The sequence below is a fragment of the Mytilus galloprovincialis genome, chromosome 2, assembly GCF_965363235.1.
Source record: "Mytilus galloprovincialis chromosome 2, xbMytGall1.hap1.1, whole genome shotgun sequence".
Taxonomy (NCBI): Eukaryota; Metazoa; Mollusca; class Bivalvia; order Mytilida; family Mytilidae; genus Mytilus; species Mytilus galloprovincialis.
In genome coordinates, this window is record NC_134839.1 from 73287996 (window position 1) to 73304154 (window position 16159).

At 31.5% G+C, this 16159-nt stretch overlaps 1 protein-coding gene across 1 annotated transcript in view; it reads left to right on the forward strand.

The window, feature by feature from the left end:
- The window catches only part of LOC143064351 (organic cation transporter protein-like), a 79944-nt gene extending 64794 nt beyond the window's left edge, over positions 1-15150 (forward strand). Inside the window, exons 12-15 of the transcript XR_012975228.1 lie at positions 1743-1768; positions 4003-4120; positions 9281-9379; positions 14728-15150. The gene's annotated coding sequence lies outside the window, so the exon portion shown is untranslated. The remainder of the gene's footprint in view (positions 1-1742; positions 1769-4002; positions 4121-9280; positions 9380-14727) is intronic.
- The last annotated feature ends 1009 nt before the right edge of the window (positions 15151-16159 follow it).

Here is a 16159-nt window from a genome sequence, read left to right on the forward strand (position 1 = left end):
TATGCAAAGTGACCTCAGTGTGACCCATCTTGTAAAAATCCGGTGATCGCAATACGCAGCATGGATGTCCTTAAAATAAACTATTATCTGATTGTACATGTTAAACACGTGCTTAATATCCATGCTTTTTTGTTGTTTGTTGACAAAACAGGTGACAATCGTTAAACTTCGACTTCAAAACACGAACTTTAATTACCTGCCATATTCTCACAACACTGACCGATTGAAAAAAAAATTGACCAATATACGAAATGTATGCGAAAATAATGATAAAATCGTGCACAGAAGACTCAGTTTATGCTGTTTGTTTGCATTGGTTCAAGAATTGGAATAACATTATTTTTTCACCGGTCAATCGTTTATTATGACTTTAATGTTGTGTCGTAGTTCTCTTATATTTGATACGTTTCCCTTAGTTTTAGTTTGTAACCAGGATTTGTTTGTTCTCTATCGATTTTTGAATTTCGAACAGCGGTATACTACTGTTGCCTATTCTTCTGTCGATTTTTTGTTACAAAAATTACTAAATAACCTTTTATTTTTCGCTTTTTAGCTCACCTAACCTTTCAAGTGAGCTTCTCTAATCACTTGGCGTGCGTCGTCGTCGTCTGTTAACTTTTACAAAAATCTTCTTCTCTGAAACTAATGGCCCAAATTTCACCAAACTTTGCCACAATTATCACTAGGATATCTAGTTTAAAAAATGTGTCCGATGACCCCGCCTGCCAACCAACATGGCCTACATGGCTAAAAAAAAAGAACATAGTGGTATAATGCGGTTTTTGGCTTATACCATCTACGTCCACTTGTATTTGTGTCCATCTGATGAGTTAAGCCTTTTTCAACTAATTTTTATAGTTCTTTCTTATGTTGTACTGTTATACCTCTGTCCCAGGTGAGGGGAGGGTTGGGATCCCGATTAAATTATTAACCCCGCCACAGTATGTATGTTTATGCCTGTCCAAAGTCAGGAGCCTGTAATTCAGAGGTTGTCGTTTAGTTGTGTCTTACATATTTGTTTTTTGTTCATTTTTTATATAAATAAAGCCGGTAGTGTTCTCGTTTTAATTGTTTTACATTGTCATTTCGGGGCCTTTTATAGCTGACTATGCGGTATGGGCTTTGCGCATTGTTGAAGGCCGTACGGTTACCAAAAGTTGTTAATTTTTGTGTCGTTTTGGTCTCTTGTGGAGAGATGTCTCATTGGCAATCATACCACATCTTCTTTTTTACATTATATCTCTGAAACTAAAGCATTCACAGGAAATCTGACTGGGGCAAAAATGTAATCAGGTTAAAATCTATCCGCCCTTAATTTTTCAGACGAATCCGACAACCGTAATCTTTTACAAACATTTTCCTCTCCGAAAATACTGAAACAAATTTAACCATACTTTGCCATACTCAATATGAGGGTATGTAGTTTAACAAATGTGTCCGATGACCCCGCCTTACAACCGTCATGGTCGAAATAGGTTAAAAATAGAACCTAGGAGTGAAACGCTGTTGTTTGGTTTATATCTCTGAAAATTAAGCTTTTAGAGCAAATCTGACAGGTGGCCAAAATGGTCATCAGATTTAGATTTATCTCCACTGAAATTTTCAGACGAATCCGAAACCGGCTGTTGGGTTGCTGCCCCTGAGTAAGTAATTCTACGGAAATTTTGCAGTATTTTGTTATTGTTTTAGATATCATAATAATAACTAATACTATCAATTATGATTTTAACCTTATTTTACAGAATTTCCAAGGCATCAGTAAATACAGGTGAGTCTTGAGAGCCTCTAGTTTTGGCTAGCCACAAAACCAGGTTCAAAACTAAAAATAATGACCTCTACCAAGTCAGGAAAATGGCAGTTGTTATCTTATGGATCGTTTTTGTTTGTGTTGCAATGTCTTTTGTTTTTTGTTTCACTTCAGTGTTTCTGTTGTTTCTTTGTTTTCCTCTTAGAGTTGATGTGTTTCCCTCGGTTTTAGTTTGAAACCCGAATTCGTTATCTCTCAATCGATGTTTGACTTTAAAACAGCGGTAAACTCCTGTTGCCTTTATTTATGACCATTAGTTTTCTCGTTTAAAAACATTTGTAATTTCTAGGCCTTTCATAGCTGACTATGTGGTATGGACTCTGCTCATTGTGGAAGGCCGTATGGTGAACTATAATAGCTGTTAATTTCAATGTCCTAGTCACTAAAGTCAAGCACACAAGAAGGTGTGGTAGAAAAGGTCTATTATTGTACCAGTTTCAACATATAACTTTATTTAAGAACAGTTTTATATATTTATCATTGGTAGAAATGCATTCAGATATACTTTACGTACATAACGTAATTTTTCAAAGTATGTTAAATGCAAAACTCTTATATTAAAAAAGATAGGCGGAGAATAAACGATGAACGTAAAGCAATTACCAGAAATAATTGCAGTACAATTAAGTTCTTGTCATGTAGAAACTATCGTCCAAAGTATTCCTTCAAATGGTAACTAATGTCTACAAGGAAGCCGGTAGTGAAAAAGGCATATGTGACAATTAAAACATTATATAAAGTGAACAGAGAATAGATTGTGAAACAAATAACATTAAATTTTAATTGAAAATAATGGCCATTAACCATTCACATTCCATGTCTATGATATTGATCAACAAGCTTTGCGGATACATGACCATTCAACTGTCTATAATAACAGTATTTCTTAAATGCAAATAAGTAAAGGTATCACGGTTACACAATGTGTTTATAACATAAATTTTATACTTCAGGAGAGAATAGAAATTTTTAATAGCTCTACATTTACAACGACTGAAATCCACTTTGTGCTAAAGAATTTATAAATTTATCTTCCTCTAATAATAAAGTACAGATAATTGATGTAGAACATACAATAGAGTACCGTAGTGGGAATATAAAAACAAACAAACACGAGACAAAAATTAAAACAACTCACTTGAAAAGATTGCAAAAAAACTTACCTATGCATCTAATGCATCTATGTGGCTCAAATATAAGGGAAGGGATTTGGCACTGAGATATGTTTTGTCTGCATGCTTAAAACTTTAAAATATGCCTCCCCTACATGTAGCAATGAAAGGCATGCGCAATTTAGGGTACTTTCCAATTTATCAAAATGTTAAATTAAGTCACTTTTGATTGTGATTTTTTATGATAGACTTGTCCTTCTATTTCAACTTAAATAACAAAAGAGGGAGGGGTCAAATATAAGATCCTCAATTTTCTCTTAAACTATAAATAAGAATTTCATTTTACATGTTAAAATAGCGCAAAATTGCCATTAATTGCTAAAGGTGGGTATCAGCTATTCAGTTTTTGAATAGATTTAAAATTAACCGAAAAGTGGTAATTTCCTTAAAAGAGGAAATTATACACCCATCTCTATTTAAATATTGGTAAATTGTAATCTCCGCCCGTGCTTAAAGGGCTATTCCCTATCTACAAATCCTCCTAAACCAGTGTATAACCCTTTGTGATTCTATGCTGAGTTTACAATACCTTTTCATGTTTAAGTTACAATGGCTGTGAATACTCATCAAAACTGTGCGATACCATTTCCTTACATGTCGAGATTCCGATCATGGTATGACAATCCTTAATCAGAAAATGATGTTAATGATATAAGCTTTTAAATTTCAAATAATTAAGGAGTGTGATTTATATTTCACATTAATTAGTATAATGTAGTAATGCATACCCATAATGGCCAGAATATAGGATGGTGCTTATAAATATACTTCATTAATGGTTGTATATTCTGATGAATATGTTTATATACCTTCACAGACAATGTGCACGGATATAAAGGAATCACTCTGGCTGGCTGGCTTACAGTTTTGTTTCCCACTACCAATTAGTCTGCCTAATTAACATGTTGGTCTGTGCATCATTTTTTGTTGCACCAAAAGACAAAAAATTGTCGCTTATAAAAAAAAATCGTGCATTGTACGTTTCAAAATTAGCAAATATTTATCAATTTCATGATTTTTCAGTCAGCAAGATACAATTAAAGAAGACGTTAGTAGCGGTTCATAAACCTTCGTTACAGACATTGTACCACCAACACCATCGCCAAAGAAAATTAAAAGGTTAAAAGAAGGTCATAATCTGGTAAATGAATGCATTTATTATCTCAAAACCTTAAAAACCATACTGTTTATATAGAGTTACCTGGCCCTAACCAATTTCTTGTACAAAAAGAATTTGTTTTAAAGTATAACACCTTATGAATCAATAATTTATATCTTCAGTAAAAATAGATTTATACATTATTTTCGAGACTATATATGTATAACATGTACAATTTTCATAGTTATATATTTAAATTTAATTTAAGCTACTGTAATTCATAGCATTGCGTTAACACTACAAACCAGTAAAAGTCTGAAATGGCCTATATCTGTACTTAACTGTACTGATTTTTACTCGACCAGTCTGAATTGGTCTGAAATTTACTTGATAATACTCGACTGTAGTCTGAACCATACTTAACAGTCTGAATTTGTACTTGACCAGTTCTTAACCATTTTATACGAGTCTGAACCATGCTCGTCCTAGTCTGAACCATAATCGACCTAGTCTGAACCGTCCTCGACCTAGTCTGAACCATACTCGACCTAGCCTGAACTAAACTCGACCAAGTCTTAACCAACCTAGACCTATTCTTTGTATCTTATCAACTGAATTTTATCAATTTAGGAAATATTTTTTAATAAAAATAAAATTTGAACAACTTGATATTAAAAATGTATTCAATATAGTATTGAAATTAAAATTTCACAATAATCAATCATAATATAATTTCAACACAATATTAATCAACACTTACATAATAATATATATCAACCTTAAAATACAAATAAAACAAGCTGATCAAATAATCTAAACAATGAATTGTGACTAATATTTTCAATATTATTTAAAATTTTATGAATATTTCTGAAGTATTTTATGCTAACTGTACTATTTTCACCATTAACTTAAGCCTAGTATAGATTTATGTTGTCAGTTGACTTTAGTTAATAATGCAGTGAATGTTTTTTTTTATTAATATTTATATAAAATAGTATATAAAACAACTTAATATATTAAAAAAAAATGAGACCTCAATTGTTTTGTTTTATTAAACCAATAATTTATTATAATCATGATAATAGAATTTCAATATCGATCCTTGATAACCTTTTTAAAAAAGGAAATGTGTTCCAAAGTAAGAGTAAAAATTTATTTCAATTGATTTAAGTTTTTTTTTGTCAAATTAAAGACATGGCATTCATTAAGCAATTTAATATGGTCTAATTGCCTCAGTACATGTGTGTTTTACCTGTAGGTAAAAAGAAAGCCCTATTTTCTTAAATTCGTGTATTACTTATCTTGTATATATTCGAAAGGCCTTGTTTTTTAAGTTAAACAGGATGTTGCAATTTTGAATACATGTTATTTAGAATTTAATACCTCTGACCAGGTGTGATCTTATTTATGAGTTTGCCCCATGCAGAGGTTATATACTTTATATTTTACCACTACTCAGAAAAACAATTTTATTTATTTATTTAATTTTATCCCTTTTTGATATAAATTATATATAATATATTATTTTTTTTTTATCATATTAGTAAATTATATAATAATAGATATATTCCTAATATAAGGTAAACAATTTATAAATTTTGTTGGCTGTTGTTATATATGTCAGTTAAAAAGAAATTTATTTTAACAGTTAAAAAAGAAATTTATTTTAACAGTTAAAAAAGTAGAGCTGATTTGGTCTAGTATGGTTCAGACTGGTCGAGTATTGTTCAGACCTTTGTTTAAGTATGGTTTAGACCGGAAAAATAGGTCGAGTACAAATCAAGAATGGGTTAAGACTGTTTCAGACTGGTCGAGTAATAGTTCAGACTATTTTCAACGGCAAAGATAATGGTCAAGTACGATTCAGTACAGTCGAGTATGGTTCAGACTGGGATCGAGTAATGTCAAGTAAAAGTCAGACCAATTCAGACTGGTCGAGTAAAAATCAGTACAGTCGAGTACAGATATAGGCCATTTCAGACTTTAACGGTTTGTAGTGTAAGCAAATAACTAACTGAAACTGTGAAATATAAATAATGATTCAATAAAAGATTTTTCAAATTTCAATCATATCTTATAGAAACCTACTCCTGTGACTATTACTGATGATTCAGAGGACAGCAAACCTCCTCCAAGCCCTCGCATTTTGAAGAAGCAAGTCTGTAAACGGAAACTAATTAAAGATATTTTGAATTATTTATTGTTCAAATTTAACAACTAGCAATAATTGTAAGCTTTGGTCATGACTCTTTATTTTTTGTCTTTATCTCCATCATTAGTACCATCATTATTAATTGAACACATGTACATAGGAGGGGATTAGCTGTCATTTCCGACTAAAACAGTTTATGTTCTTTATGCATTGACGCACAAATTTACAGAGTACACAAACTACTTTAACAGGTATAAGACAGGTGTTCTCAAGTGATATTTATACATGCAGGGGAACTTACTGTATCACAGGAAAAACAAAGAATCCAAAACACGTATCGTTTTAGGTTCAGTAGAAAGAAGGCAAAAATGCGACTGAAGATTTCTGATATTGTATTAATGTTAATAGACAAATCACTAAAAGAGGTAGCCACTTGTTTACTTGAGAGAGGGGTAGCAATAGACAAAGCTTAATTGAAATTTAAAACATATAATCACCTCCTTAGAACTTAATTAAAAAAAAGAAGTACACATTATGAATATGAAAAGACATTATCTGCAGCTTACAAACTTCTTGTCTGATGCAGCAACTAGTGTTGATGACTTCATGGTGGGATAATTGCTGCCATTTGTTGACGATTCTTACATTAAAAGAGCCAAATTGTATGAACTACTGATATTGCCAACACAGCATGACGATGAAGCATGTACAATTTTTAATATTGTTCTTCCTGGAATTGCAAAGCTAGTTAAAAAAATGTTCCATGATCATTTACCAGCAGGTAAAAACGAACAACCAAGCCAGGAACAAATAGAAGTAAAAAACAGAATTGCAAAACACAACAAAGTTAGTGAATCGTAACGATGAAATAGTAAGAATGAAAGAGGCTGTTGTGCAAGACAGGCTTCAGAAAGCTCAAGCTGCTAGACAGGAAAATGAACAAGAAAAACCTGCTACAAACCAACGATATACTCTTTTGAGGACTATGGCAAACTGTTTAAGCTATGTTGAACTTATGAGTCCTAAGTAAAAGATTGATGCTCTAAAGTCACAACTTCGATTTAGGAAAAATATTCTTCAGCAGTCTACGGCTAGCTAAAACCTATTCAACTTTTCAAAAGTTGTTGATAACAAGAGAAAAGATTTAACAATGCAGAAATTGACTGAAAAGTGAAACTTATTCACGAATCATTCCGTTTAAGGAATGCAGAAACATTAAATGAGACAGAATTTTACTGGTTGGTAAAAACATCAGGCACAAAAATAATGAATGAAAGGAAGTGGTATGTTTGACATGTAATCTCACAGATGGTCAATGAAAGCAAAGTTGTGTTCCTGTTTATTGACAGTTGTGTTCAGCATCCCTTGTTAGCCAGCATAAATTGTTACTTTAGTTTTATTTCATTGGTATGATGAAAGTCTTGCTTTTAAAACTTTTTTCATTGCTTTTGAGTCAATTTTGTTTTGTTTGTGCTGTGTTCTTGGACTTATTTAAAAAATTTCACAAATTCTTTCTATGCGAGACACGTATGGATGGAAAGAGAAATTTGCTTTTAATAATTTTGGGAGAAATCAGTTCTCACACAGATCCAAAACACTGATATTCCTGAATTTGCTGTTTTTGTTTATACAATGGCAAAAAACACACCAAGAACCTTCTTTGAACAATTTGTTTACTTTTTTTTAATGCATTTGTTCCAACATTAACATCAAGTAAATATTCAGTTTTTTAAGCATAAAAATATCAACATTCTTTAAAATAGTAATTGCAAAAATTAATCTATACTATTAAACGAGAAGACCTCATTTTGTGTGTCGCTTCTCTTCCTTCCACAATAAATTAATCATCATGCCTCTGTGTCCTATAGGTACCATATATTGTCGCATTTGTCATCCATTCTTATGGTTAATCAGTTTGGGTTATTTTGGAAGAAAAACGAAAAAAACTGCGTCCGGATATTTTTCCGTCATTGGACGAAATTATAAGTCAGACTAGACATCCGGTTTGCGTTTTTTCTGTACTCTGTACATACCAAAGACTATGAATGACGTGTATTTACTATCTGCTATCATTTTCAAGTTTACTATCCACGGCGGTCACTTGGTTTATTAAATAGAGAGGGTCTATATAATATGTCAATGACCGCCGTGGGTAGATTAGTAAATTGAGAGTTGATAGTAAAAAGCAAATACACTTTATTTATAGTAATGTATGTTCATAATATACAGATAAACGCTAACATTATTGAAATCAATAGAAAAAAAAATTATATGAGTTTTGGAGGGAAAAAAAATAGGAGCCTGGCTAGAAAAACAATTGTCATGTCCCAAAGTACCTACAACTTTTGATACCTTTTCTGAAATTCTTCAGTCATAAAATCTTTTACAAAAATTCATCGGGTCACTAAGTAAATTAAATAGAGAGGGACTAAATAATATATAAATGACCGCCGTGGATTGATTAGTTAACTGAAAATTATGAGCCGGGCTAGAAAAATAATTGTCATGTCCCAAAGTACCTACAACCTTGGATACCTTTTCTGAAATTCTTCAGTCATAAAATCTTTTACAAAAATTCATCGGGTCACTAAGTAAATTAAATAGAGAGGGTCTATATAATATATCAATGACCGCCGTGGATTGATTAGTTTATTGAGAATTGAAAGTAAAAAGCAAACACACTTTATTTATAGTAATTTATGTTCATAACATACTAAACGCATGTTCATATTGAAATAAATAGAAAACAAAAAATTGGAAATTTTGGGAAAAAAGGAGAAGGGGTTGAAAAACAATTGTCCTGTCCCCAAGTACTTATACTATAAGTTATACCTTTTATTACCTTTCCTGAATTTCTCCAGTCATTAATCTTTTTACAAAAAATCATCCTACAACACTTTACAAACTTTCAACCACGCTATTGATGCCCGCGATTTCGCGGGTGTGTTCTAGTATTATTAATAATATAAAGTAAATATCAATACTATTGGAATAGAAGTACATAATATTATAGTTATACTTAGAAAAGTATTTTTACTTTGATACAGGTTCCTGGATTTTCCCCACGCTTCAACGTGAAGTACACTCTACTAATATAAACTGATGCAAGATTGTAAAGCTGGAGATATGTTGGTTTAAGTTTGAAGGTTTGTATTTTGTGTTGACTACTTTTGAAGTCTTGTTATCTTATGACCTGTTATAGTCATATACCCAACGTTTCTTGTCAAATTTTATTTCACTATTCGGTTGAAGAAGAAAAAATCCCATTATTATAGTTTTGGGGCTGTGGAGATGTAGTTATCATCATTTAATTGCTTTTTAATGCCTTTTTATAGATACATAATACCATATATTTTTTTTTACCATTATGACACAATTATTAAAATAATAAAATTTCGACAAAAACCTTCCCCTTTTCTACCTAACAAATCAGGGGCAATTTCTCTTGTTTGGTAGAATATGTGTAAATGGGACTTCATCTAGTTTATTGCAGTTTGTGAGAGCTTTCCAGTGATGTATAATACTTAAAGGTTTTACCATTTTTTACAGTATATATATTATTAAATAATATAATTTCGGCAGAAACCACCTTCCTTTTTTTCCCTAACAAATCAAGGGCAATTTTTGATTTTTTAGAAGATATGTAAATTCCATTTGCATTTTGTGATATCTAATACTTAAGGGTTTCTATAATTGAAAAAATACCCTGTTATTACTACATGTACCGAGACGCGTAAACAGTCATACGACCAAGGAAACCATGTCTCCAAAGGAAAAATAATGAGAAACTGTTTGTATTACAACCCAAGCACCTAGAATATCAAGACTCCGTTGTATTCTTTGCTTTGTGAAGTAGACGTTATTTGACAAAACTGGCGCGCATTAGTTTTTGTCCCAACACCGATGATATTTTAGAGATATTTCTATTTGCGTGTGAAGTTGATATATTGCTGCAACGGCGAGGGCATTCATTTATCATAGATTCCCTGTTTAGGGGATTATATTAATCTGTGAACAGTTCTGATGAAAGTTCTAATATAAGGAAAGAACTGAGGAATCGTCAGATGAGATCAAATTTGAGGGCAGTTCAGATCTAGAGGAATACGAGGATTACTATTTTGAACATCATGACATCAAGCAATTGATAAAATATTTGCAAAGGCCTCCACATTTGAAGGCAAGGAAAGCCCTCAGAAAAACTTGTATTGTTATTAGAAAGAAAATCATCAAGATACCTGGTTATGAATTATAACTATCTTCCTTTTATCTTCTTTGTTTTTCCTTTTTAAAATTCTGATGGAACTCATATGTATAACAACGACAGAAAAGGTCGGTCAGGAAATGTCAGTTTGTTGAGACAGACACTTAAGTGCAATATTAAAATAAATTGAATTTGACAAACACATTCAAGGGCTTGTGGTTTCTATTCCTATTTTTCAGTGCTGTTCTTATAAAAGTAAAGTCAATTTAACACCAGACTAACATTTCTACGTCTTAACTTTAAATATAGTTTAATGGTTATGTTTTCTACTTATATTTTATGCTGAATTGAAAAAAAAAAATCCCTAACGCTTTCAGGCTTCCATATTAATAAGCGATACGAAGCTGAACAAAAACACCAAGGACATTGGCGTATTATCTTTAAACCCGTTGTATCATTCCTACTGAGAAATAATTCTTCAAATATTAACGATTTGTCATCTGATACTTGTCAAATGAAAACTGATTTTTTTCCTTTGAAATGTAGCATTAAAACATGTTAAAAATATTCCCTTTTGAATAATTACATATACTATACACTCACTGCTAGTGAACTGTTTATCCAAGAGATTATCATCAGCTTAGTAGTCTGCTTTGCGACTGACAATCGATTCATTACATATTTTTACTTCAGCATAAACTCCCCACTGATAGATTTAGAAATAACTCAGATGATTCCATCAGGTAAAGATGACATTAGATCAATATTTGTATACATTTTGTACCTGTCCCAAGTCAGACATATGACAGTTGTTATCTATTCATTTGATGTTTGAATTTTGATTTTGCCATTTGATTAAGTTTGTTATGAATTTTCATTGGAGTTCGGTATATTAAGAGATAACTGTATTGCATTTGAAGCTTTAAGGACGTCCATCGGTAGTTTTATTGTCGCAAATTTAGTTTACCTGGCGACGCGTAGTTCATAATTAAAATTTACTTTTTTGGTCACATAGCTGCTAAACCCTCTACGTATTTATACGCAAGACCTTTCAAGATTTTTCGGTTTGAGATTTCCTTTTATAGGTGAATCGAGAAAAATATTCTGAATTTGATTTGCATAATATAAAGGTATTTTATCTTCCGAGGAAGAACGTATTATAGATACGATTCATGTATGTACTCAAATGACAATTGACAAGTACACATGAATACACGAGCATCGAATCACTAATGAAAAAAATAATAATTACATCGATCAATCTAAAGATACTAGAATAGACTGACGTCCGTATAGAAATATATATGATTATTTGAACAGCTCTCTCTTTAGTAAAACCCATATAAAAAAACGGGACATCAAAGACGGAGGTATGTCAAGGCACGTCTCGTCCTTTTTCTGAAAATTGTCATCGGAAGATTCAATAATACTTACGTTGTTTAACCTCTTAATTACGTGTAAAAATGCGCTTTTATTAGTCTTTGTAAATTATCAACCTTTACTGTTTTATCCTTTTCGCGTGGCTCTGTATTTTTGCATCCAATCAAGGTGTTGTTGCATTGTAGTCATTTCTTTGTATTCTTGGCCTTCATTTTTTGGGTGTGTGCTTTGTCTATAGGTCATTTTGCTTTTCTTTGTTGAAATATTTGATAGTTTTCAAAATGATTAAGATAATAACCTAATGTTGACCGTTGTACCTCTTAATATTTTGACATTTTTATGGCTGTTTGTTTTGTTCACACATTATTTCAAAATAGCAACCCCCCTTTTTATGGTAAGACCAAAGGGGAGACGGACGGAGTTTTTATTGTATAAAACTATTTCGAGAACAATGTAGGTGTATAAGTGGGAGACGAAGATGTATCCAAAAGTTCTTCAAATTTGAAAATATAATTCAATATGTAGAAACGATGATACATTCAAGTGTTTTCCAATAGAAACTTTAAGAACGAACTAACTGATTGTGTACTGATTGATACCATAGTCTGAGAAAATGATTTTTTTATTAGTTGTAATTGGCTTTGTACTAATAAGACAATAACAATCAAAACCAAGGAGTAAACAAAGACTCAAAAAACAACAGGACATTTACATCAACAGTTATAAATAATAAATAAGAAACAACTGAGTATTCTTGTTTCGATTCTATGTGTATATTGGGTGTTTTTGTATCCCTCGTAACCAATGGCATATTGCAACTGATTTTAACAATTTGTTCTTATATTGTGTCGTAACACCACTGTCCCAGGTTATGGAGAGTTTTGAACACTAAATGACATGTTAAACCCCAACCTCATTGTTTTTGTGCATGTCCAAAGTCTGAATCCCATAGTTCAGAAGTTGGCGATGGTTCATGTCTGCTATATTTGCTTTTCGTACATTGTTTTATTATAAGTTAGATTGAATTGTTTCACCATTTTCATATTAGTCTACTTATAGCCGACTATACAGTAGGGATCAGTAGGAGTTTTCACATTTGTAATGCCTTACGGTACCAGTTCCTTTAATTGATTGCTTCCACTTCATTTAAAATCTGGCTGATGTTTGTCACGTCGGCAATCATACCACATCTATTTTTCATTTTCATATAAATCAGTATCGATATGTGTTTTTTTTTTAAATTATTAAACTTTTTTTTTTATTAAAAGTTCAGTTCAGCTCTTTCGGTTTCTTCAATAATAACAAGCATGAAATTTCAAAGTAATTTTGACTTATGTGCTAATAGTGTTAAAGAAAGTTAATGTTACTTTTTAAATTAACAAAATATAAAGGTTATGAAAAATTCAAGTTGTCTATTATATAATAATTTTATACATTGTTTACCATTGTCATATAAGTCACTATAACGCGGACCATATTAGACATTGTTAAAGCTTCTTTTCTTACAGATAAAGGATATAATTCATCAGAATTGCTTCAAGTCCTGTACTAGCTTTTATTTCATTAACAGACACGGAAATCGAACACGAAAGTCCTGCAGTAATATAAATGTTTGCATAACTTCTATTTAGAGCTTGCATGAAATCTTAAAATGAGTGCCTTGAAAGCAACCGGTTTGACGTGTCCGATAAACATGTTGATTTAGAAACAATGTTCCAGTGCCTAGAACAGTTTCGCTTATTATATTCTTATATATACAACTTTTTTTCTTAAATTTGAATTACCTGTTCAATTATTCATAAAACCATTTAATGTAGAACGTAGTTTTACAAATGCAGTCTACAAGTCTGAGCTTTGTTACTGAGAATAGGTTTGTCACGCTGGCATATATGAGCAGCATAGCCACACACACTTCATAGTTTGATATAAGTTTATGATTTTCTAGAAATAATATAAACCCAATCGGTAAGAATTGTTACACTTTTGATTTTGAAATTTGTAACGAAGACCTGAGGACAGCACATTTGTTCTTCAGAGACATTAGTCAAATAAAGTTCTCACTATAAAAGATAAACAGCTCTTATGTTTGAAGAAAAACAGTTTGCAAAAACTGAAATCTAAACATATTTCAAAAATGAAATTTCATATATAATAAAAAAAAACTTATATGGAAACATAAGATTAACGAAGAACTATATATAAATCGCATCAACTCACTGAAGTGAGTCTGTGGTTATTAATTTTTTTTTAGACATTTGCAAGACAATGCGCTTCTTTTTTTAACCTTTCTCAAGTTCCTGTCCATACTGTGAATGCTTATTGATTGTGAGAACAGTAGACATTCAAAGATAATCATTGGAGAAACGAAACGATTTTACTGTGAAATTAGCCGTAGACATATTTAGTAAAAGGAAATTCCAGACATACATTTTTTCCGTTTAAATGGTTGTACACCTGTAGTTTTTGGGGCCCTTTATAGCTTGCTATTCGTAGTGAGCAAAGGATCCGTGTCTGTCATTAACATTCATACCACATAATCTTATATTTATGTATAGTGACTTTCTTATTATCAAATTTGTTGCATGTTGACAAAACCCAAATTAATTATTAAAAACCAGCCATAATTTCAAACCTACATCGGTATAAAGAGAAGGCATAATGGCTAACGAGGAAAAACAAAAGCAAGGTATTGAATACAAGGTGTTAGGTATTGAATACAAGGTGTATATTCCATATAAAGACCCTCAGCTCATACTTCGTACATTGGAGGTTTGAGCAACTCCTAGTAGTATAAATTACTAGTTGTAAATTCTCTTTATACAAACATCAGATATTGAAAACCATTTCAGAATTTTATTAGTCTGCACTAAATAATTTGAATATTCAATACATTGAATCTTTTTGACATTGCAGGTGATGCTTTAGAAGGTACTGTCACTGTCAGACTCCAAATAACATGTGAAACACCAGTGGAATACTCTTTCTATGCTTCTACACTAGGCAGACAGAATATTTGTGCACACTGTGGGGCATCTGGAGCCCAAAAAGATCAAGACTTGTGCAAACGTTGTACTTCCAGTTTGTGTAGACTGTACTCAAATGAAAAAAGACATACCAAGAAGAAACCCCATTAAGTGACCCTTTCAACCTTGAAAACTATGAACTTCTACCTAAAATTTATTCTGAATTTGATCTTATTGAAGATTTTAAACATTTTGAAATGTTTTGAAATATGGTTTTAATATCCTTTATTTTGAAGTTCAAGGAAGTATCCTGTTAGATATTAGTCACTTGAGAATATGTCTAGTAATGTTGTGTGTTCATATCTCAACGTGTTCAATAAAATTATATATTTTAGAATATGGCATATTTTTATATATTAACTTTTAATATTGAGAATTTATAGTAAACATGGTAAAACATGATTTACAAAATAGTCACTGATATATAAATCTGTAATGGAAAACATGCCTTCATATAAGATAAAAGTTCTCTGAAACTTAATGATACAATCCAATATAAATTTAATCTGCAGCAAAAAAAATCCATGAAGTGGTATCTCTAAATAAATTATAAAAAATGAAGCATCTTTCAACCCACTGTCAGAGTGCATCTTGATTTGCTTGGTCTTTATTGGCCTATTCTCCTGTATAAAAGGATAACATATTTGAGAAAAATGGTCTGAATCATGCTATAAAATATATCTACTATTTTGTACAAATTTAATATAGAAAATCATATCAAGGAATAAAATAAAATAATATGCCTACCTAACTACCCATACCCTGAAAACCTCAGTCGGGAGAGGGGAAACAAAGATATTTTTAATGTTGGCCCAACTAATGTTGATGACTTCATGGTGGGATAATTACTGCCATTTGGTGACGATTCTTACATTAAAAGAGACAAATTGTATGAACAACTGATATTGCAAACACAACATTTTTCAGTGCTGTTCTTCTAAAAGTAAAGTCAAATTAACATCAGACTAACAATTCTACGTCTTAACTTTAAATATAGTTTAATGATTATGTTTCCTACTTATATTTTATGCTGAATTGGAAAAACAATCCCTAACGCTTTTCAGCCTTCCATATTAATAAGCGATACAAAGATGAACAAAAACACCAATGTTAGGACATTGGCGTATTATCTTTAAACACGTTGTATAATTCCCTACTGAGAAATAATTCTTCAAACATTGACGATTTGTCATCTGATACTTGTCAAATGAAAACAGTGATTTTTTTCTTAGAAATGTAGCATTGACACATGTTAAAAATATTCCCTTTAGAATAATTACATGTACTATACACTCACTGCTAGTGGACTGTTTATCCAAGAG